Genomic DNA, 25,804 nt, shown 5'->3' on the forward strand with positions numbered 1-25,804 from the left:
AACAAAACATACGTTACTATCATTTGTTGTTGACAGACTGGTATAATTTTTTTTCTGTTGAACAGCATAACATCACAAGATATGTAGAATCTGAAAAAGTTTTCCACTGCTCTTTGTATTTTGTTGAATTGTACGCTATTGTCCACCACCCCATAAAATGGAAGCAAGCCAGGCAGGATCCTTTCAAGGGTGTACGGTGTCTCTAGAATAATAAAAACAACAACAAAATCTCTCTCTTTACTTACTGTCAAATTATACTTAGAGAGAGCCACCACTTAATATTACAAGAGCGAAAGGTTTGCACTGTATGATATAACTATCTGGACTGTTAAGAGCTGTCATTGATATATTTTAAAAACGTGACTAGCAAATAGAATATACCTTGTGAAAATCAGTTTCTGTAAAAGTGATTGGACTGTGTACTTTGAATATGCACTATATTAGTGTTAATTAAAAATATTTTAAATAATAAAAAATAGAAAACGTTTTGCAAAACATTCTGCACTCTCTTATAACAATATGACAAAACCTCTCATTTCCAATTCATTCAAATAAGCTAAAAAAAAAAAAAATCAATAAATTTCATTCCTTTGCTATCCGATCCTTTTCCTTAGGTACCACCACTCATGTCTTAGCAATGTTAATGTTTCAACTATTATATAAAAATACTACACTAAAAGAGCTGCTTTCAATATTTTTATTTATTTTATAGCAAGATATTCAAACTATTTAAAATAGTCTGGAAAATGGATATTTCTCAGTTAATGAAAATTAAAAAAAAGACAATTATCTGGAAATCAGTTTAGATAGCAAACTAGTTGCAAGACTTATTTTTCCAATTAAATTTTATCCATTGCTACCTGGAACTGTAAATCTGATTTGGATTCCCACCCAGTCCTTGTTGTAGCATAGTTTACTGCCCATCAAATAGGCTGTTTCCTTTTATTATTATGCAGTCTGGAGGGTTGAACTTATCTGTGCAAAGAATAAACTTCCCTTGCAACCAGGATGTGGTTTAACTGTTTTATTCATGACTAAAATTTGTAATTTCTACTGTAATTGTGTAGTGCATGTGTCACATGCATCACATAGACCCACACAAGCGGCGGGGTGGGGGGGGGGGGAAGAGGAGAGGAAGGGAAATCTGTATCACATAGTCAGTTTAACATCGTAGGAGTAGCTAATGGTGAGAATGGCCAGTCAGGATACTAGGAGAATCCAAAGCAGACAGGCCTAGGATGGACCAGCTGGGTTAATTATTTTAACAGTGTGGCAGTTCAGATCTATGCAGAAGTACACCTCAGTTTGCTGTTTGTTACTTAGGGGGTACAGTCACAAGTGTACATGCACAGCATGTGATCACTTGGTTATTTCTAATCCATATTTCTTCATACTTGTCAAGTAAGCTTGGACGGAGTTTATAGCAGGACTGTATTTTAAGACACTGAATATTTGCAAGCCAAATAGTGTAATTAATAGTTGCCTCTTGCTCACATCAGTGTGCAGAACTCAAACTGGCCACATTCCATTTGGCCAACTTCTTACAAAAAGAGTTCACCTTTAGGCTGAGAATGAGCAGGTGACATTTCAGCCAAAGCCAAATTTTAGTCAGAAAGTTATAGGCACCTGAAAATAGGGGCCCAGAATGGAAGAGTCAGAGGCATCATGCTGCTACAACTACCTACACTGTAGCCAGAACACGAAAGCCAGGGCCCACATCATCACCTCCTGTGGGGAAACTCTCAGGAAGCAGCTTTGTGGGAGGCAGTCTTCCATGAGGATCTGTACGAGGGGATGAGGACAGCATGTTCCTTTCTCCTTCCCTCTTTCTGTCAAAACAAGGTGTGGGGGCCACCCACAAACCTGGTGGATCTAGTCATCTGCTTAGCGACCCAGTACCTCCAGACTGATGCTGGCCTTCACTGACACCATCCACTCAACGTGGCTCCACTGGAGCCATTTTACCAAGGATTCCTGCACCCATGAATGCTTTGGGGGAATCCCAAAGCAAACAGCCTCCACAGTAAAGAGAATACATCCCCAGGCTGGAAAGGCCCACTACTGCTCCAGCTGAAGTCAATGACAAAACTCCTACTGACTTCAATGGGACCAGAACCAGGCACTGTATGTTAGTCATTTGTAATTTATATAGATAGGTAAACATATAATGATCCTCCCCATCCCTCACGGCTGAGGTCACAGGTGGCACAATGGCCATCCCACCCAGCACGGGAAAGGAAAAGAATATTAATAATGTTTTTTCCTGTACAGATCTTTCAAAGGGGCTTTGAAATGAGGCTTCTGATGGTCTCAGATACTTTCTGCAAGGTCTGGTCTACACTAGAATTTTTATAAAATTTCTCCACCATGAACGGTAGCAGTGGTGAGACAGCTAGCAAAGACAGGCCACCAACAGCTACTGGTGCTTTGCCCATTGTCAGCTAGACCTACACTGAGCGTGGTCAGCCAATGCAGAAGGCAGAGAACTAGCTGCCAGTCTATTCTACCATTCCCACCATTGTACTACTGCTACTGGGGTAGTACAATAGCAGCATTTTTCTCAAAACCTTCCTTTTGTGACACAGGCTAACTATGCTGAAAATGGTTTCATTCAGTCTATACTAGCAGAAGCCATTTTCAGGTTAGGGGAACCTATTCCTAAAACCACTGCCACCAAGGGCTTAATTTCACAGTGTAGAAAGGATGCCACGAGAACATTTGTATAACACGGAAAACTGGCCACCATCAGCAAGTTAAGAGTCATCCAGGGAGCTGGGGGAGAAATGAGTAAAACAGAGACAGAGCACAAGAGTTCAAGTTGTTTGTTTTTTTTTTAAATAATTATAGACTTTGTCCTATGCACAAAATTATTTCAAAAATTTCAGTCAACTTGATAGTTGCTGTAATCCTCTTACTGTAGGCTGCAGCCAGTGTGATGTAACAAGAGCTTTACACAAGAACAGCATTCAGCTCTCTGAACAGCTCTCTTTTCTTTCAAGTTACTGAAACCCACAGAAGAACTGCTAAAAGTGGCAATACTTCAACAACAAAACTTCAAAAACAGACTCCAAGGAGAGACTGCTGAATTGGAATTAATTTGCAAACTGGATACAATTAACTTAGGCTTGAATAGAGACTGGGAGTGGATGGGTCATTACACAAAGTAAAACTATTTCCCCATGTTTATCCCACCCCCCACTGTTCCTCAGACGTTCTTGTCAACTGCTGGAAATGGCCCACCTTGATTATCACTACAAAAGGTCCTCCTCCCCCGGCTCTCATGCTGGTAATAGCTCACCTTAAGTGACGACTCTGGTTACAGTGTGTATGGTAACACCCATTGTTTCATGTTCTCTATGTACATAAATCTCCCCACTGTATTTTCCACTGAATGCATCCGATGAAGTGAGCTGTAGCTCACGGAATCTTATGCTCAAATAAATTTGTTGGTCTCTAAGGTGCCACAAGTACTCCTTTTCTTCTTGCGAATACACACTAACACGGCTGCTAATCTGAAAGAAGAGCTGCTGTTTCAACAGAGATTAGCAGTTATGAAACATGGAAAATGATGTTATTTTACAATCTAAAATTCAGAATGTCATAAAAAGAGAGGCAGACAGTTTCTACCAGTATCGTTGCGTCTATGAACTGAAAACCAGCTCTCCTTTCCCCACCTCTAAAATATACACCTGAAAGGCACCCTGAGTTAAAAACAAAAACAAAATAAAAAACCCACACAGTTCATAAGTCACATTCTGACAAGCCGCAAGTGAAGTTGATATATTCCACAACAAGTCTTCACTCTCCTCTTTCAGTTTCACTGAACCAAAACCATAAAAGTTGAACTCATACTTCAATGCTAATTTTTTACATTCCATCTATTGCAGATTTGGAGGATTTGAAACTTAAATTGAAGTCAGGACAGTAAGTTTGCCAAATACAACCCACTGTTTTTATGATTATTTTACTAAAAAGGCCAGCTTTAAGTACTTGCACAGTTTTAACATGTTTTTGTTCTATAGTTTGTGAATACCCTTTCATAAGCTGGAAAGCAATTTCTTTCACAACCATTTTTCATCTTCATTTTGGGGATAGGGATTAGGTTTGATGTTAATCTAAAGTAGGAATATCAGACTCATTCTGCATTGGGGGACAAACTATAGTATAAATTTGGATCTGAGGCCTGGAGTTAGAAAACCAGGGGCATAAACAACACTTTGGCTATAGTAGGCTTCCTGTTGAAGTCAATGGGTGTTCTGTGCAAAGATCCAGGGCAGCCTATTCTGTAGGTTGGCATCTTAGAACATTGGAGAACACATACCATTTCATTGGAAAGCCAAGAACCAGATTTCTTGTGGTTAAATAAACCATCTACTTCTAGCCCTTGTGGTTCATCAGACACTGAATGGTAAACAGGCCTCCAGTCTCCCAGTCGAAGCACTGCTTTTTTGACACCATAGTCCAGGACTGAACTAGAAAGTCCTGGTTCCCGAAGATGTTTTTCAGTGATTTTCAATCCCTAGCACAGAGTTTAGAGGGCAGACACTTACTTTAAGCGTGTGTGGTTAAGTTCAGTTTTGATGTAAAACTAGTCATTTCAATTATTGCTATTACAACATGACAGCTTAATGCTACATACATAACTGGAATATACAAGAAAGCTATCTACAGGAAATCTTTGTATTTTGATGAATAACCTCCTCTCCTTACCTAAACCTTCCAACAAAATACTCATTGACTTGGCCAATCTAAATAGTCAAGATGATAGAATTTTATCTTAGCCCTGGCCTACACTATGAGTTTAGGTCAAATTAGCAGCATTAGATCGATTTAACCCTGCACCCGTCCACACAATGAAGCCATTTACTTCGACTTAAAGGGCTCTTAAAGTCGATTTCTGTACTCCTCCCCCGATGAGGGGAGTAGCGCTGAAATTGACCTTGCCAGGCCAAATTTGGGGTAGTGTGGTTGCAATTTGACGGTATTGGCCTCTGGGAGCTAACCCAGAGTGCTCCATTGTGACCGCTCTGGCCATGCTCTCAACTCAGATGCACTGGCCAAGTAGACAGGAAAAGGCCCGCAAACTTTTGAATCTCATTTCCTGTTTGGCCAGTGTGGCAAGCTGCAGGTGAGTGCAGATCTCATCAGCAGAGGTGACCATCATGGAGTCCCAGAATTGCAAAAGAGCTCCAGCATGGACCAAACAGGAGGTACGGGATCTGATCGCTGTATGGGGAGATGCATATGTGCTATCAGAACTCCGTTCCAAAAGATGAAATGCCCAAACATTTGAAAAAAAATCTCCAAGGGCATGAAGGACAGAGGCTATAACAGGGACCCACAGCAGTGCTGCGTGAAACTTAAGGAGCTCAGGAAAGCCTACCAAAAAACCAGAGAGGCAAATGGCCGCTCGGGGTCAGAGCCCCAGACGTTGCCACTTCTATGATGAGCTGCATGCCATTCTAAGGGGTGCAGCCACCACTACCCCACCCCTGTGCTTTGACTCCATCAATGGACTGTGCATTTTGGGGATGAGGAAGATGAGGAGGAGGTTGAAGATAGCGCACAGCAAGTAAGCGGAGAAACCGTTTTCCCTGAGAGCCAGGAACTGTTTCTCAGCCTGGATCTGGAGCCAGTACCCCCCGAACCCACCCAAGGCGGGCTCCCAGACCCGCCAGGTGGAGAAGGGACCTCTGGTGAGTGTACCTTTGTAAATATAATACAAAAGCAGGCATGTTTAAAAGCAAGCATGTTTAATGATTGATTTGCGGCCAGTACAGCTACTGGAAAAGTCTGTTAACACGTCTGGGGATGGAGCGGAAATCCTCCAGGGACATCTCCATAAAGCTCTCCTGGATGTACTCCCAAAGCCTTTGCAAAAGGTTTCTGGAGAGGGCAGCCTTATTTCGTCCTCCATGGTAGGACACTTTACCATGCCAGGCCAGTAGCACGTAGTCTGGTATCATTGCATGACAAAGCATGGTAGCGCATGGTCCCAGTGTTTGCTGGCATTCAAGCAACATCCGTTCTTTATCTCTCTGTGTTATCCTCAGGACAGTGATATCATTCATGGTCACCTGGTTGAAATAGGGTAATTTTATTAAGGGGACATTCAGAGGTGGCCGTTCCTGCTGGGCTGTTTGCCTGTGACTGAACAGAAATCTTCCCCGCTGTTAGCCACGCAGTGGGGGAAGGGGTGAAGCGATCATCCCAGAGAATTGGGTGGTGAGGTTTAGTTGGGTTTGTGCTGCATGTTAACCTGAAAACCACAGCCCCTCCTTTTAAATTGCCAACCCATTTTAAATGGCCAACCCAATGGCTGTTTGGTATGGGAAATGAGGGCGCTGCTGTTTGAAACCATTCCCACATGTTATGAAGGTTAAAGACGCCAAAAGATTGTGGCTTATCATGGCTGCCTGCAAGCCGAATTCTTTTGCCCGCCCGCCCTGCATGTGTGATCTCTCACACCAAACTGGCAGGCCCTCAATATAAGAGGCAAAATGCGACCTTGTACCGAATGCACATGTGCTATGTAATGTTAACAGCAAGGTTCACCCTGAAAGAGTGTACCCATTGTTCTATAAAATGTGTCTTTTTAACTACTACTCTCCCTTTTTTTTTCCTCCCGCAGCTGCAAATGTTTCAATGCTCACACTATCATCTCATTCCCAGAGGCTAGCGAAGATCAGAAGGTGAAAAAAAAGCAGTCGCGATGAAATGTTCTCTGAGCTCATGCAGCCCTCCCACACTGAAAGAGCCCAGCAGAATGCGTGGAGGCAGACAACGTTAGAGTCCAGGAAAGCACAATATGAACGCGAGGACAGGTGGCTGGTGGAAGATAATAAGTGGCTGGCTGAAGATGATAAGTGGCATCAGCTTGCTGACAGAAGGCAGGAGTCAATGCTGAGGCTACTGGAGGATCAAACGGATATGCTCCGGCTATGGTTGAGATGCAGGAAAGGCAGCATGAGCACAGACCGCCGCTACAGCTCCTGTGTAACCAACCGCCCTCCTCCCCAAGTTCCATAGCCTCCTCACCCATACTCCCAAGAACGCAGTGGGGGGCCTCCGGGCACCCAACCACTCCACCCCAGAGGACTGCCCAAGCAACAGAAAGCTGGCATTCAATAAGTTTTAAAGTGCAGTGTGGCCTTGTCCTTCCCTCCTCCACCACCCCTCCCGGGCTACCTTGGCAGTTATCCCCCCTATTTGTGTGATGAATTAATAAAGAATGCATGAATTTGAAGCAACAATGACTTTATTGCCTCTGCAAGCAGTGATCAAAGGGGGAGGGGAGGGAAGGGTGGTTAGCCTACAGGGAAGTAGAGTGAACCAAGGAGTGGGGGTTTTCATCAAGGAGAAACAAACAGAACTTTCACACCATAGCCTGGCCAGTCATGAAACTGGTTTTCAAAGCTTCTCTGATGTGCACTGCGCCCTCCTGTATTCTTCTAACTGCCCTGGTTTCTGGCTGCGCGTAAACAGTGGCCAGGCGATTTGCCTCAACCTCCCAGCCCACCATAAATATCTCCTCCTTACTCTCACAGATATTGTGGAGCACACAGCAAGCAGTAATAACAGTGGAAATATTGGTTTCGCTGAGGTCTAACCGAGTCAGTAAACTGTGCCAGCATGCTTTTAAAGGTCCAAATGCTCATTCTACCACCATTCTGCACTTGCTCAGCCTATAATTGAACAGCTCCTTACTACCGTCCAGGCTGCCTGTGTATGGCTTCATGAGCCATGGCATTAAGGGGTAGGCTGGGTCCCCAAGGATAACTATAGGCATTTCAATATCCCCAACCGTTATTTTCTGGTCTAGGAAGAAAGTCCCTTGCTGCAACTAGTTCCTGAAGATGCGAGCGTCATGTACCTTTCCCTGCCATCCCACGTTGATGTTGATGAAACGTCCCTTGTGATCCACCAGTGCTTGCAACGCCATTGAAAAGTACCCCTTTTGGTTTATGTACTCAATGCCTTCGTGCTCCGGTGCCAAGATAGGGATATGGGTTCCGTCTATCACCCAACACAGTTAGGGAATCCCATTGAAGCAAAGCCATCCACTATGACCTGCACATTTCCCAGAGTCACTACCCTTGGTAGCAGTAGCTCAGTGATTGCACTGGCTACTTGGATCACAGCAGCCCCCACAGTAGATTTGCCCACTCCAAATTGATTCCCGACTGACCAGTAGCTGTCTGGCATTGCAAGCTTCCACAGTGCTATTGCCACTCGCTTGTGAACTGTGAGGGCTGCTCTCATCTTGGTATTCTGGCACTTCAGAGCAGGGGAAAGCAAGTCACAAAGTTCCATGAAAGTGCCCTTATGCATGCGAAAGTTTCGCAGCCATTGGGAATCGTCCCAGACTTGCAGCACTATGCGGTCCCACCAGTCTGTGCTTGTTTCCCAGGCCAAGAATCAGCGTTCCACAGCATGAACCTGCCCCATTACCACCATGATGTCCACATTGCCAGGGCCCATACTTTGAGAGAAGTCTGTGTCCATATCCTCATCACTCTCCTCATCACGCTGCTGTCACCTACTTGCCTGCTTTTGCAGGTTCTGGTTCTGGTTTTGCATATGCTGCTGGACAACGCGCATGGTATTTAGAACGGTCATAACTGCTGCAGTGATCTGAGTGGGCTCCATGCTTGCCGTGGTATGGCGTCTGCAGGAGAGCAGAGTGGCAGCAGAAGCGGAGAGAGGATGTCGATGCTGACAGCAATATGGCGCCTGCACGGAAAAAGGCGCGAAACGATTGTCAGCCGTTGCTTTCACGGAGGGAGGAAGGGGTAGGCTGGCAGCAGACGGTGCAGTACGACTGTTAGCCGTTGTTGTCTCCTGGGTGCTTGCCAGCAGACAGTGCAGTACAACTGCTAGCTGTCATCGTCTCCTGGGTGCTCGCGATGCAACCCTGGGTTTAGCAGGCCAAGGCTCAAACCACTGAGCTATCCCTCTGCCAATATTCCAGGCAGGACTGAATCTCCATTAGACAAAACTTAAAGAAGAGAATGACCTTAGACACTCCCATTTATGTCCAGGCGCCCCTGACAGACCTCATCGAGATCTGCCCGGAGCACCCATGTCTGCCCAGGAGCCCCTGACAGACTTCACTGAGGTCGGCCAAGAGCACCCAGGAGATGACAAGGACGGCTACCAGTCCTAATGCACCACCTGCTGCCACAAGGCAATGAGCTGCTGCTGTGTAGCAATGCAGTCCCACATCTGCCAGCACCCAGGAGACGTACGGTGATGGTGAGCTGAGGGGGCTCCATGCTTGCCGTGGTATGGCATCTGCAGGGGTAACCCAGGAAAAAAGGAGTGAAACGATTGTCTGCCGTTGCTTTCACCGGGGGGGGAGGGGGGCGGGGGGGGCCTAATAACATGTACCCAGAACCACCCGCGACAATGTTTTTTGCTTCATCAGGCATTGGGATCTCAACCCAGAATTCCAATGGGTGGCGGAGACTGCGGGAAGTGTGCTCCGGAAGTCGATGCTAGCCTTGTTACTGTGGACGCACTCTGCCGACTTAATGGTCTTAAGTGGGGACACACATAATTAACTGTATAAAATCAATTTCTAAAAAATCGACTTCTATAAATTCAACCTAATTTCGTAGTGTAGACAGAGCCTGAATCTCTCTTTGAATCATTATTTATCAGCAATGACACGTCCCAATTTAGAAAGCCATTTTCTGTGAGAATTCTCTCTTCTTCTGATAAATTATGGTTAGCTAGGTTAGGAACCTCAGTTTTGCTCTCATCTCCTCCTAAAATCTTAGGAAGAACCTTCAAAGTCCTGGTAGCATGAGTGCACCAACTCCCCTTTCATTGTGAAGGTGACTTGGGAGGTCTAGAATTGAAAATATTCTAATTTATTCTATTATATAGGTAGATATCAGGGCAATTTAATGATTCCTAAAAGCTCCAACCTAATCTGAGTATAATGTACCTGTACTTTTATTGAAAAAGAAAATATTCTCCATAAAGTCGTACTTTCTCTTAGATGTGATTGTAAAAAACCAAATAAATTACTTGCAGTTAAAACAATCAGAGCAGAATGAGAACTGCTGGCAATTACATATGCACAGATAGAAAGATAATACTACTACTGATCTAAATTACAGGCTTCAGATAAATCAACAACTGTAACCATTATTACATAAATTGTGTTGCCTATCCAATTAAATTCCCTTTAATTAGTTTTTGAAAAGTAAGTATTAGCACAGCCCCTAAGAGATGTGATTAACAGCTCAGGAGTTTTGTTGGCAGACCTCAGAAAGCAACTACTCAAACAGTGAGTGGACATGTTGGGATATTTCTTACTGGGGTCACAAATTAAATTATTCTACTTGTAAATAAGATCAGTTTAAAATCTAAAGGAATCATTGGAATAGAAAGCAGCATCTTGGTTTGCATTCTTTATGTTTATTTACATCTCACTGCTTCCTGTATTCATTGATCAAAAATTCATCTGGCTGTCTCTGTACAGGCCCTATTTGATAAATCATTTCATATTTTCAATAATTTCACAGGAGGCAGGGGGGAAAACAAACAAACAAAACAACCCTACCCATTTTACTTTCAGGTTCCCAACAACTAAAATGAGCCCACCTGTCTTTGTACCCCTCTGAAAATGGAAAGATGACTTAATCAATGTCGTTCACTGGAGTTGGTCAAATATTTCTGCCAAAACTTTTCCAACAAAAAAATCCTTGTTTGAACTAAATGAGTATTTTCCCCCAAGGCTCACTCACTCTCTCACTTATTCACACACACTTTATTCTCCCCTTGTCACCCACACCTTTTTTGGACCAGCCCTACCCATTAGTCATCACCTTCAGAAAGGTAAGATAGTCCCAATATATTTATTCTTTGCTCATATGGAAGTCTTTCCATGCCTCTCTGATCATTGCCACTGCTGTTCTCTAGAGCTTTTCTGTTTGTGCTATACCCTATAGAAGATGGGGTGACTAGAAGTGAACTTAATATAGCGGATGATGAGATTGATACTTGCAGTGTCTTACTGGTGTACGAGGTATTACAGTTGTTCCACACTTCCGCAGAGAGATCTCAGAGAAGGGTATTGAGAGCACCTTCTCTTCTTCCCAAGGAACCTAATGCAAGGGGCCAGAGGATTTGATCTTTTCTTCCCTCTTGGATAATGTGTATACAGAGAATCTGGGAGAGATTACGAGGCAGTATGGGACCCAGTGGCACCATCATACAGATGACTTTTACCTCTATGCCTCATTTTCACCAAACTTGGATTACAGGGTTACCGAACCTAGTGGAAGTTCAAATCTGGATGGGAGCAAACTTCCTGAAGTTTAACCTAGACAAGGCATAATCAATGCCAGAAGACAGATTCATTTTAGAGGAGACTGCGCTTGGAACTTTACTTGGGTGTGTAGCATCACCCTTTCCTAGCATGGTTTAAAGTCTCTTGTCACATTGGATCACTCGCTGCTTCTAGTTTTTCACAGAAGCAGTGTCAACCTACCAATATCGTCTCCCATTGAAGAGAAATAGGATGGATAAATAGTTATAAGCACATGACAATTGTGCTTTGGTACCTATTCCATTCCAGTACAATTCGAAGTGCTGGAGACGATTATCTTTGTAAGTGACCTACAAATCAAAACTGATAATTCATCAAAGTGCAGATTTCTATGCTGAGTGCTCTTACTCATCAGGCCTGGGCGAGAATTCAGCACAGAAATATATATGTATATACACATTTTAAAGAACTATTTTAAATGTTTCTCAGTTCTGCTTTTTGATACTTTTTGGGTGACAGAATATATCATCATCTCACAACAAAGCCGTGAGTGAAAGAGCTGCAACGAGATTTCTGCTACTTGTGATGTCACTCACAATTCCTGCCTTTGAAACTATCTTCCTTAAGAGCCATTAGAACTTAAATTTCACAAGGTTTGGGTTTGATTGTTTTTTAAATTTTTTTAATTCAGTCTTTTAACTTAGCATATGTTATCATTTTCATTTATTAGATATTTTAGGCTAGGCAATCTTATGAAGGATGGAATTTTGTTCTTCATTTGATTTCAGTATATTTAAAGTAATTTATTCTACAGTACTAAAATTACTGTACAGCAGGGTAGGCACTTCTCTGAGACCTGCTATATTGTAAAGCATGAGATATTAATTCAGAAAAACAACTGGGGCCAAATGGACAAGGAAAATATTGGTTAAGGAAAGTTGAAGGAGAAATTCCAAACAAAGAGAAATAAAAAAATTAGGAATGAGAGTTTCACTCTAGCCTTAAAAAAGGAAAGAAATTACACTATTGCCCTATGCCATATTTACAACTTGTACCTGAAGATTAAAGAAGAGAAAAGGAATCATGTTAATTAATCATAACCCATTAAGTGAATCAAAAGATAACTGCACAGCTATAGGGCTGGATCTTCTCACAGCATATCACTGGGTCTGAAAAATATCCTCTGTCTGGATTAGACTATACATAAATGCCTCAAAGCCATTATCTTCCTCTTTCCATACAGCACTGAGCATGCTGATAGTGTGCAATAAATGACTACCAACTAACCCACCCTCGTCTACTATTCCTTATATATGTTGGGTATGTAAACTTTGTGCTTCATTAGCTTTGTGTCAAAAATGGGATTGCTGTTTTTATAAACAAACAATGTCAGACTATTGCTCAATATTTTTCTTAAAAAAATCCTATAAAACCCCTCTCTTCTCCCCCTCAAAAGTTTTTGGTACTTCACAACTAGACTTTTTCTGGTTATGTAACACTTTGTAACTTAACTTTCAATCCTGCTGTTTTACTGTTTACCTTCTATAATCCCTGCATACCACCCATTTACTTAATAATTGCTTTAATGTACTGAGATATAAATCGACCATACACAGATGTGTGGTCTAATCAGTGTTGCTTATGCTTCGAGCAGTAAAATTATCTCTCACACCAGAGGGGAATGTTACAGGGCCAAAAAAAAAAAAAGTTTCCGAACATTTCTATTCATCCTGGTCCAAAACAGGCTTCAAGGGGAGCTGCAGGTGCTCAGCACCTCTCAGGTTTTGGCCCATTAGGGTTAAACTATTTAACAGTTTTCTTTTGATTTATGAACAACAATTCAGAGAACGCCTATGAGCCTGATTCTCAGTTATACTAAAGGTCCCTTTCTGCTGGTCTAACTGTCACTGTCTCTGCCTTCTCCCCAGTCGCAGCAGCAAATCAATGGAATGTCAGGCCAGATGGGCAGCATACATCTGAAAGAGTGACCCCTTCACATGGGGAGAGCTGTACAACCAGAGGAACATGAGGCAGGGTTTCAAATAGTATTCCAATTGCAATTGTCATGTGCACACATGCCTCTGTATCTTTGGCCCCCTCCTATCCCCAGTTGGGTCATAAAAGGTGCCAAGGCAGTGGTGGGTGGGGAATAGGAATCTCAGAGTAGGAAGAAAGCACAAGCTTTGAAGAACAGGAGTATAAGGGAGCGGAAAGCCTGAGCAGAGGTCACAATGGTAGAGCTGCAGGAAGCCAATAAATGAGGTCATGAAGAACAAAGGAAAAGGTAGAGATTCAGGTTCATTAACAGGACTCTCAATAGTAGTTTCATACTAGTCAGTGTTCACTGTTCCCATTCATGCACAACCCCAAAAGCTAATCAAGAGAGGGTAATAAAGAATAGAGAGGGGAGGGAGCAGAAAGCATTTCCTGTTGCAGTTGTTATAATGCCTGTGGTATATATCCACAGCATTAGCACTGTCTTTACTGCAGACTCCCATTGCTTTGCTAAATGTTATTAACTATGATAGCACCTAGAACTCCAGTCACAGGCCCCTATTGTGCTGTACAAGCAAAGAACAAAAGCTGGTCCCTGCCCCCAAAAGCTTACAATCTAAGTAGGAGCTTAGAGTCAGTGTTTTAAAAGCCATACATGCCTCACCACCTAGGAAAGGAGGACACACAAAATTAAGAGATATTGTTAATGGAACTAAGCCACACAATGATCTTGTGTACTGACCTTTCACCGCTGCATATCTGGAATTAAATGCTAGCTTCAGTCACCAGGAAACAAATTTGATGGATTGATTCTAATTCCTGCTCATGCACAACATGAAACATTCACAATGATCAAACTGGCACAGTTTTTCGTGTCTACCAAATAAGTATCCTAGAATAGTGTTTTCTCAACCTTTTTGATACCAGGGACTGGCTTGCTACCTTCCTAAACTGTGTCAGGGAGATCTCAGGGACCATCGCCCAACCTACACAAGAACAATACTTGGTGCTGCAGGTCAAGACTGACAGTGCACCAGAGCTATGCACAAACAGCTTCAGACTAGTGCTAACATGTCCCTCATTTACATGAGTACCAGATTAACTCACATTTTACAAGAGAAAAAGATCTGAGCAGAGACAATAGAAGTAGCATTGATTTCAGGTAAAATGACAGCATCACAAGTGACCGTGTGTTTCTTATGCAGTAATTAGTAGCTTGACATTATCTATAATTAGACTACATTGAGACTGTGGATAGACAGAGTATGTCTACACTGCACAGCACTGACAGTGGGATGTAGGGTATGTATAGCCACAGTGAAAAGCAGGCTGCATCCACACTACATTGTGTAGCTACACGCGGCAGTGAAAAGCTCTTGTGGGGGAACCAGTGGGACACCACATTGCTAAAAATAGCAGTGTAGACGGAGAAGACCTGCTTGGGTGTGTAGAGAGCTGTGAAGAGTCCATAAAGATTCAGGTGCATGTTTACCTCTGGTAAGACCATTTACATTACTATTTATGCCTGTGCTAGGGGGACGTGCAGGGTATGTATGCGACAGGCCACCATAAGGAGTGTGCAGTGTAGATATACCCAAAGTTCACATCCCATTCCAGAGAATTTTTAAGATATGCCAGCACAGGCGCCAACTCTTCCTGGCGCCGGTAGGTGCTCGACACCCCGCAGCCCCGCCTCACCCCCACCCCTGCCCCGCCCCCATTCCAACCCCTTCCCCAAAGTCCCCACCCCAACTCCGCCCCCTCCCTGACCCTATTGGACTCCTTCCCCAAATCTCTGGCCCTGCCTCTTCCCTGAGCGCACCGCGTCCCTGTTTCTCCTCCTCCCTCCCCGCGCTTGCCGCCACAAAACAGCAGTTTTGCGGCAGCAAGCGCTTGGAGTGAGTAGGAGAAGCGGGGACGTGGCATGCTCAGGGGAGGAGGCAGAGGCGGAGGCAAGCTGGGGCGGGGAGCTGCCATTGAGTGCAGAGCACCCACCAATATTTCCCTGTGGGTGCTCCAGCCCCGGAGCACCCACGGAGTCGACACCTATGTATGCCACAACCAGCAATACTGATAAAGATACAGAATGGATTTGTGTACACAAGACCGACAGAAAATATGGCAAAACAACTTCTTGTTAATTACCCAAGTAAAGGCACCACTAAATACAACTGCTCTTCGTTTAACCTGGACTGACTGGGCATATTATATGATCACGTACGGTTATGGCAGTCTATAATCCATGTATGTGGGTTGAGAGGCAGGCAATATTTAAATATTTCATCCATTTTCAAAATGCACTATTTCTCTTTCTCTTTTTGACAGTGAAATTTCTGCAGGGTGTGTCCCCCGTCTGTCCAGAGCAACAGATTGTAAACATCATACATACAGCCTGCTGCCTCGCCAAGAACCGCTGTGTCTTTGGTTTCCAGTGAAGTGCCTGTGGTTCTACATATGCACCATTTTCCTTCATTTGTTTCTCCACCATTAAAACAGAGGTTCATTTAAAGAAGCTGTAGGATAAAGAAACTCCTCCCCCCCCTTGTAATCACTTTAGACATCTAAAAAACACGGAAGCCCCTAGGATATTTAGGACCTTAATCCCTGATGTGTTTGCTGAATTTACTTTTATTTTCAGCCCATGTGGTCATGACAGCCCAACAGCTGGAAGTCTTTGTGACCTCTCTCCTCTATTCAAAACGTGTGTGTGTGTGTGAATGCAGAGACTGGAAGATCCAGTCAGTAGCAGATACCTCTGATCTCATCCGTGCCTGCCCTTATCATACAAGGAAGCTATCCAGATCATGGCCTATGTCAAATAGTGGGTGCAGATCACTGTTGCCCCTCCCCACACACTCTGCTGAACACCACTGGTTTTATTGCCAGAGGACCCTCTGAATCCGGACTTCTTTGGGGGGGGGGGGAAGAAGGGGGAAGCTGTTTTTGTATTTAAACTTAGTAGATTTATTCTCTTACAAATATAACATGTTCTTTCTATCAGACATTGACCCAGCACAATAACTGTTGGGTGCACTAGGTGTGCTTTATTCGCAGTACTCATGAATAAATAAAATACACTCACACTATACATATGCCTAGAGACTGTATTTTTATCTTGGGATTCTGCTGACATGCACAGACCATTAACTGTATTTTATGATATACTTCTTCAAAAACCTGCACAAAATGATGAAGTAAAACAACACGAAGAAAACTGCTCTGACAGACTTGTTCTCTTCTAGGTCTGCAGCCTCCTTGCTCACTAAACCCTGCTTTAAAAAGCAACATCCTTATCCCCGCCAATAAGTTTCACAAGGGCCCATGACACCACAACTGGTGCTGGCAAATGAACCAATCAGAACACAGGTATTGGTGATCTTATGCTACAGAAGTAACATTAGCATTCAGAGTATTTTCCTCAGTGATTTTCCAACTTTCTGATTCAGTGGGATCCCAAGTTAAAGTCAGTAGTGGCAGCAGTAAATCTTTATATTATGGTTTTGCTCAAAGGCCCTAATTGGGATTATGGCTTTATTGTGATGGGTGTGGCACAAACCAGACAATTCCTGCTCTAGAGCTCTAACAATCTAAAAATGATCATTTATTAGGCACTGCTGCTGTTGGCTGCTGTTCAAGACAAAAAGACAGACAGGATTTATCACAGACTACAACAGAAAAAAAGCTCTGGGATAACATATTGTATGCTTAATCACTCTAATTCATCCTTCCTCTAGGCAGTCATCTTTGAAAAGGGTTAGCAAAGTGTCTTTGTAAATCCCTTTACAGTACAACATTCCTATATGCTTAGCCACATTCTTTCCACTGCTTTTAGAATGATACTATCTCAAAAATAAGGCACATGGAAACAAACAAGCTCTACCTTCTTTAAAACTACCTTTTCTAGTCAAGTTTGTTTTAACAGAGTTAATGAAGCATTCTAAATATTTGCGTTAGTTCAGACCATGAAGAAATAAGACACATGGATGCAGGGAGAAAAAGTCTTATTTAATCTCACTTCCAGACAGACTCTCATTCCCCCTAGCATTAAACCCAGTTTGATGCTCTACTCAGCAGTGACTGAAAAATAGGAAACTCATGCCTGTAGAATTTCCCCATTGGCACTGCTAGACTTGTTCCAGATTTTTATTGCTAGAGTCATGATTATCAGAGCCCTAACCTGATGCACTAAAAATACCTTTCCAACAGGCATTGTCAGAGGTACCCACTATTGCTCCATTTCATTGTCTGGATTTTACAACCAATATGGAGACTATTTAGTTAGCCAGGCAAAGAATCAACTCAGAGACAGAACATTTACTTTTTCCCCAGGCACTTCCACGCCCCACTCATCCAATAACATGTTTTCCATTTGAATTTGTTCCCGCAAGTCCTTTCCACACCATTTAAGACAGCAGAATAATAGTTTCCTAACTTCTCCAGCAACATAAAGAAGATCTGTCCCTCTCTTTGGAGGAAAACAAATTAAATCAATTTTTTGTTTCAACATGTAACCAAAAGAAATTTAATCTTCATACATAAAAACAAGCTAAAGTAAGACTACCAAAAATGTTTCTACTTTCTTTATAATCTCCAAGTTAAAAAAAAAATAATAGACATGAGATGATAATGCAGCAATATCTGAACAACTGGGACAAGAAAGATCACTTTCTTTAGAACCTATTTTCTAGCTTTGTCTCCCATGGAGCATCATTTTGCCAACATGCTCAAATTTTTAAAGGGAAATAAGATACATAAACATATAAGTCTTGACAAAGTACATTGATAAAATGCCACAAATTTCACTGCCACAGCTCTTATTCTGCCCTCAACTATAGGTATTGAGAAGGGCTTCAGAAAGAGATGAGATCTTATGCTCAAATGTATTTGTGGGCTAACACAACAGGACAATGTTAAGATCTGAGACTTAGCCTTCAACTGAATTTTCCTTTTTTTCTTTAATGTTATTTTAGTTATGTTTCTGTATCTGAATTTATTTTGGGCCAAATTATTGCCTGTCTCAGACGTGAATGCAGGTGAATAAGGGGCATAAAGTTAATAGATTATAAGGCCAGATCATCTAGGCTAATCTTCTGCATAACACAGGCTATAGGACTTCACTGAATTAGCTCCTCTTTGAACAAGAGCATCTCTTTTAGAAAAAAGAAAAGGAGTACTTACGGCACCTTAGAGACTAACCAATTTATTTGAGCATAAGCTTTCGTGAGCTACAGCTCACTTCGTCGGATGCATACTGTGGAAAGTGTAGAAGATCTTTTTATACACACAACGCATGAAAAAATACCTGCCCCCACCCCACTCTCCTGCTGGTAATAGCTTATCTAAAGTAATCTCACTTTAGATAAGCTATTACCAGCAGGAGAGTGGGGTGGGGGCAGGTATTTTTTCATGCTTTGTGTGTATAAAAAGATCTTCTACACTTTCCACAGTATACATCCGACGAAGTGAGCTATAGCTCACGAAAGCTTATGCTCAAATAAATTGGTTAGTCTCTAAGGTGCTACAAGTACTCCTTTTCTTTTTGCGAATACAGACTAACACGGTTGTTACTCTGAAACCTGTCTTTTAGAAAAACATCCCATCTTTCCTTTAAAATTTCTAGTGATGGAGAATCCACTACAACACTTGGTAAATTGTTCCAATTGTTAATTGCCCTCACTGTTAAAGACTTGCACCTTATTTCTGGTCAGAATTAGTTTAGCTTCAATTTCCAGCTGGATCTTTTTATACCTTTGTAAGACTGAAGAGTCCCTATTATCAAACTCTTGCTCCCCAAGTAGGTATCATTACAGACAGTGATCAAGTCATACCTTCACTTTTTCTTTGTTAAACTAAACAGATTTTGCTCCTGGAGATTATCATTATACGGCATGTTTTCCCAAATCTTAAATCATTCTTGTGGCTTTTCTCTGACCCCTTAACTTGCTTGCACCAGCTACCTACATCCTAGGTAACAATGTAGGGAAGAGAGAAACCTCTTCTGGGCTGCTATGTTCCCCCCCCTCTACAAGTGGGAAGAGCCTTACTCCAACCCCCCAATGCACCGGCTAGTGTAGCTGTACCAGGTATAGTCCTGACAGGGGTACTCTTCCTCCCTTCCCACCCTCACCCCCCCTTGGAACAAGATGGACTATCAAAGGCACGCTGTGATTCTAAGAGTAGCAACCCTGAAAGCTATTGCAAAATTAATTTGAAAGTTATGCCAAGCTCTTGACACCTCCCCCTCCCTCTGTGCCAAAAAAAATAAAGGGGGGATGGATACAAAGTATCAACCTATGTCACAATATAACATCCTATTTCAATCTAGGATACATCGATTTACTTATAAATTAGACTGTCACCTTTTTCATATGGAGCTAATCTAGAATTCATATTAAGACAGCTAACCAATACATCAATTACTTTCTTATATTACTGTTAGCACAGATGCATAATTTGAACTAGTGCTTGCAAATGTGGGTACACAAAGCTTTTATATATGATTAAATTCCTATAGACCTTCATTTTAAAAGTTTGTCATGATCTAGCAAGACAAACCAAAACAATGACAAAATAGTCTGATTAACTAAAATTTTGCAACAGCTCCTCTCTCTGTGGCTGAGAACTTGCACACCAAATTATGACTCAAGCAAATTTTTATAGCAGCAGATTTATCTAACCCCAGAAAGCAATACCTGATATAATCTCTAGACTCAGGAGAGCAAGACAGCAACACTGACCTAATTCTACACTACCCAATACCTAGTTACATCACCACTGTCTTATTTACTCGAAAATAAAGTCACCAAACTGTTTTGTATGATCAAGATCTGGTGAGATTATTTATCCAAGTCTTTATCTGGGTAATGATTTAAGTGGTGTTTCTTACTGTGAAGTTCTACTCACAACATAACTTGGTAAAAGTAACAGTGGAATTTCCCATTTTATTGTGTTTCATTATTTCCATATACATGCATAGTTTATAAGTAAAAATTTTTTTTCTAACTGCCAGCCCTTTAAACTCTCCCTGGGATCTGAAAGTCAAGCTGGGTGCTTTCCTTATGCATCTTCACCAATAATAAAGGGTCATTGGCTAAATCAGACCCTCAACTGACACCAGTGCAATTTCATCTTGATTGGAACTTAACAAACAGATTTGCTGGCAATGCAAGAAAACTAACGGAATCCAGCTCTTAACTGTGTTGGCTCTGCGGAGGCAACAGTAAAGACTCATTTTGATCACTAAAGTGAGAAGATGGGAATGTTTACATACAAAGAGCAAATATGAGTAATCGAGTGGCTTTAAAAAAATCACAACACTTTAATGAAGGTAAAGTCCACATTCATACAAATAAAAGCAAATAATGCAATTTTTGTTTAACTAATAAAAACTCTTTACTGCCTACAGTGAATAAACTAACTCACTTGATGATCAGGCTCTCATGATGAAAGCCAGTTTCCAGTCACACAAAACTAAGTCTTCCTAATGATTCGCTGGTTACACCTGATTGTGATTTGAAAAGAGAACCAGGATTAATATTTTTTCAATATAATTTATTATAAATCAAAATTAAAGCGATGTAGTGTTCCAAAAGCTTATCAGGGACAGGTAAACAAACTAATATGGATAATGGAAGAAGCTTCAACTGTAACAATCAGATTAAGAAAAAAATGTCTGTTTATTTTTTTATTTTTTAATTCTAGGAAGGGATATAACCTCTTCCCACACACTTCAGGACATATGACAACCACTAATTGACAGCAGTGAATTAGGAATTTCCCCTTCTGGCCAGGTTATTCTGTAACTGTCCACTGCAGGGTTTCTTTAACCTTCCTCTGAAATAGGACAATGGCCAAGGTGGATCACTGGTCTGATCCAGTTCAGCAACAGCAATGTTGAGTTCCCACCCTGCTCCAAACACTCTAGATACCTTCCAAATTACTCCCGTTCTTTAGTTTGAGTTTACTGTTAAGCTACACAACAACAGGACATAAACCCAAGTCTAAGCCTTCTCTAAAACTTGGCAGTGCTTAAGGTTGTTTCTACAGTGCCCCTCTGTTCCAGACCCTATTTCCTCTTCTTCACAGGAGGTAGGATTCTCTTACTGCCCCATCCCTGCCAGCAAGTGTTGGAATGCTGCAGATTAATTACTGCTTATTCACTAGGGCAGGCATGACTCCTTAAACTCCACCCTGCATAGAAAAGAGGTGGAAATACCCTTCAGAAAGGGAACGTGATTCTGGGACAAGCTGGTCCGCAGAGTACGAACCCTAGGCAGAGCTAAGCCTGGGGAAAAGGCTTTAGGCTGCAGTTATCCAATATTACCTTTAGAATTACCTTTGTTAATAAAATCAGGCCACAAGAAGGGTGACTTTTGGACTCTACAACTAGTATGTATTTTGTGTCTGTGACCTGGCGGGAGTCCCTGTCCAGCTCCAGAGACATTTAAACACTTTTATACTCCTAGGTTCAAGCTGGACTGGCTTCCAGGAGGAGTCAGCAGGAAAAAACAAAGCAAAAATCTGACACTTTATATAGGGTCTCAGCATCTGATCCCCCTTCAGAAAAGGTTCAGCCATAAGAACCTGAACACCCTTTTACTCTGGCATAGACCTCTGTGATGGGGTTTGGGGTGCAATCCACACCAGGAGGGGTTGAGTCACCATATGCCCTGTAACCCTGGGTCCCTCACACTTTTTTGCCACTCTACTTCCCAACCTGGGATGCTCACAACCAGGGTACAAGTATGCAAGTCACTCTCTCTATATACACTTTTATAATACAGTACTATTGTATTCAATCAGTTGATTCAGTTGCGTATCACTTGACGTTCAGTCACTTGTCTTTACAGACCAGTAAACCCTCGATATACGTTCTTCTGAGGGTTACCCCTCAAATTAAAGTTTATTCAAGCAGTGAGAAAGGGCACACAGAGTCTGGTGGTGATGGAAGCTTCATGCTCTTTCCTCCCTCAAGTTAGCTTACATACAGATTGTTGTTTCCTGCCCTCTCCTCCCACTGCTGTCTTGATGGTCTTGCTGTTTGCTGCTTATATGTAAATAGGGTCCGATAGGTGTCGGAACTAGCAGTGCTGGGGGTGTGGCCGCACCTCCTGGCTTGAAATGGTTTCCATCATATACAGTAGGGGCAGGCAAACTTTTTGGCCTGAGGCCACATCGGGTTTCAGAAATTGTATGGAGGGCCAGTTAGGGGAGGCTGTGCTAGGCTGTGCCCCTGCCCCCATCCGCCCCCCCCTTTGCTTCTCACCCCCTGACAGCCACCCCCTGGGACTCCTGCCCCATTCAACCCCCCCGTTCCCTGACGGCCCCCCCAGGACCCCATCCCATCCACCGCCCTCCCCCCCCCCCCGGCTCCCTGTCCCCTGACTGCCCCCGGAACCCTTGCCCCTGACTGCCCCCCACTGCCCCATCCAACCTCCCCTCCTTCCTGAATGCCCCCCCGGGAACCCCTGCCCCATTCAACCCCTCCCCCCCGTTCCCCACCCTCTGATAGCCCCGACCCCATCCACACCCCTGCCCCCTGCCCACCACCCTGAACTCCCCTGCCCTCTGTCCAACCTCCCCTGCTCCCTGCCCCCGTACCGCGCAGCACAGAGCACCGGTGGCTGGCGGCACTACAGCCTCGCCGCCCAGAGCGTTGTGCCGGTGTAGTGTAGTAAACTGCTCCCCAGAACTGCTACCAGTGGCATATTCCAACGCGGAGCGGTTTAATACATGACACTGGCAGCATGGCGCGCTGAGGCTGCAGGGGAGGGGGAACAGTGGAGGAGGGGTCGGGGGTGAGCCTCACAGGCCAGGAGCTCAGGGGCCAGGCGGGAGAGGCCTGCGGGCCGGATGTGGCCAGCGGGCTGTAGTTTGCCCACCTCTGATATACAGGGTTTACAGTTTGGTTCAATGGCTCTCAGCACCCCCACTATACAAATTGTTCCAGCACTCCTGTATGGACTTTCATTGACTTTGCCTGAAGATCAGGCTGGTCAGAGAATCAAATCCACATTCCTTTGTCAAAGGCAGTTATGTTTACTAACTTCCCCTGACATGCCTGGTTTAAACATACTTTAGTCAGAATTCTAGCATATATGCATAACTCTTAATACCTAGAGCCCTGCAAATCTGTAGATATCCCTGCTTTATATCCACGGACCATGTTTGAGGACTACAGAGGGATGCGGATCCAAAATTTATATCTAGAGCCCTGCAAATCTGCAGATATCCGCTTTATATCTGTGGACCATGTTTGCGGATCACAGATCAGATGAGGATACAAATGTTGTATCCACGCAGGGCTCTAGAAATACCCATTACATACATACATCACACAAGAATATTAATGATCAGTGAGCATTAGTTTTCATATGCCATCCCAGAAGATACATTTTGTACAAAAATGATTACAACAGTCTGAAGGGTGTGAATACAGGGGTGTTTAGTGTCACAGTGATACATCACTATTGCCCAGACACTATTGAAATTAGTCCCACAGTTCGAACACCTTTTCCAAGAGCAGTAAAACAGGGCTTTACATACACTCTGCTTTGCCATTCCACAGGAATCAGGACAGGTAATAAACCCTTTGGAACAAGGCACTCAGCATTTTTAAATACTGACACAATAGAGCAGTAACTGTCAACATTGTTAAAAAAAAAATCATTGAAACATTCAATTTAACTGAGAGACAAAGCTCAAGCAAGAGCTAACTGGGGGCTAACATTTCCATAATCTGTAACTATAGCTCACAGTATGCTACAAGTGAAATTAACATAGGAGTTTAGTATATTAAGATTTTACAGAATTATAGGATAGAAAATTATTAAATTATTGCACTATCACAACCATATAATGCCAATTTAAGGTAACAAACTGACTTTAATAATTTGTATAGAAAAAAACTGCAATGGGTCTATGCTTTTCTTTTTTGGTTAGTTTTTATTGCATGGATTGCGTTAAAGCACAAATTCAAAATCCCAGCAATGTGCTCCTTGGTAGAAGCACACAGATCACTTCTACATCTCAGCAGTCATGCTGTCTTCTAATGCATGCGTGTCATTACTTAGTTCATTGTACTTTCCCCAAATGAAGAATGAAAGCAGCAACACTTTCCCCTGTATTGTTCTATGATCTCTTTCAGTTCCTGGGACTCCTGTGGGCAGACAAGAATACCAAGAACTATGAATGCAGTTTATATTTGGGATTGGTCAATTAACTAAATGTCCTTAACTTGTGACTTACTCTTTAATTATTTTTTCTTTTAAAAGCCTCTACTAAACAAAACATATTACCACTGTTTAACAAGTGAACTAATTAATTAAGTACACATGCACTCTCACAGTCCAGGTCACATGCACTGCAAACCATCATGCAAGCAGCAGTATATTTGGATGTATCGATGAACTGAGAAACTCATTTAACAAATACAATTTCTCTTGCACCTAGTGTTGTAGGAACCTTTTTGCCTCGTATATTCTTCATGTCTCAAAATCAACACTCCTCCCTTTTCAGAACTGCGACTTGCGCCACTGTGACTGAACACACTGCAAATTACAAAGGTGCAGCATACATACTATACACTAGCTAACCTATTCCAGGTGCTCTGCCTCCACACACAACAATTCTGGCAAATGTTACTAGGCCAGTGTGTTGTTGCACCTCTCCCACAATCCCTAGCACAGCTCCTTGGAGCAGATGCATAGGGTCTATGGCATTGGTCCCCAAACTGGGGTGAGGGGGGCACTGCCCGGCCCTTGAGCTCCCAGCCGGGGAGGCTAGCCCCCACCCCGCCCCTCCCCTCCTGTCCACCCTCCCCTGAAGCCACGCCGCCGTGCTGGCAGCGCGGCTTGCACCCGCCCACCTCTCAGGCTTTCCAATAAGCCAGTCCTGCCGTGGTAAGGGGGTGGCGAGCAGGGGGGCGGGGTTGGATAAGGGCAGGAGGTCCCGGGGGGGCAGTCAGGAGACAGGGAGCGGTTGGATGGGGCACAGGTTCTTTGGGGGGAGCGGTCAGGAAACAGGGAGGATTGGATAGGCATGGGAGTCCCGGGGGGCCTGTCAGGGGGCAGAGGTGTGGATAGGGGGCAGAGGTGTGGATAGGGGGCAGGGCTGTCAGGAGACAGGAAGCAGGGGGGGTTGGATAGGGGGTGGGGTCCCGGGAGGGGGTAGTCAGGGGACAAGGAGCAGGGGGGATTGAATAGGGAGTGGGGTCCCGGGGGGAGCATTAGGGGTGGGGGTGACGGGAGCGGGGGTCAGGGGACAAGAATCAGGGGGCGTGATGCCGACAAGTTTGGGAACCACTGGTCTACGGTTTTAGTGTGACATTTGCACCTGTTCAGAGTTTTCGGCATGTCCTGTTGGATTCTTTGGCTGGTTCTGTGAGGCATGTAGATAGGCACCTGAGTCACGAAAGGGTAGGTACTATGCCCTGCTACAGCTACACTCTCAGACTTGCAGATGTCAGGGCAGAGAGCCACCAGTCTCTCCTCAAACTCTGCTGAATCAATTGTGGGCCTGGAGTCACAG

At 43.4% G+C, this 25,804-nt stretch overlaps 1 protein-coding gene across 2 annotated transcripts in view; it reads right to left on the reverse strand.

The window, feature by feature from the left end:
• The window catches only part of LRRC8D (leucine rich repeat containing 8 VRAC subunit D), an 87,928-nt gene that overhangs the window by 7,674 nt on the left and 54,450 nt on the right, over positions 1-25,804 (reverse strand). The gene's annotated exons all lie outside the window — the stretch shown is intronic.

This window comes from Eretmochelys imbricata, chromosome 8 (assembly GCF_965152235.1).
Source record: "Eretmochelys imbricata isolate rEreImb1 chromosome 8, rEreImb1.hap1, whole genome shotgun sequence".
Classification (NCBI taxonomy): Eukaryota; Metazoa; Chordata; order Testudines; family Cheloniidae; genus Eretmochelys; species Eretmochelys imbricata.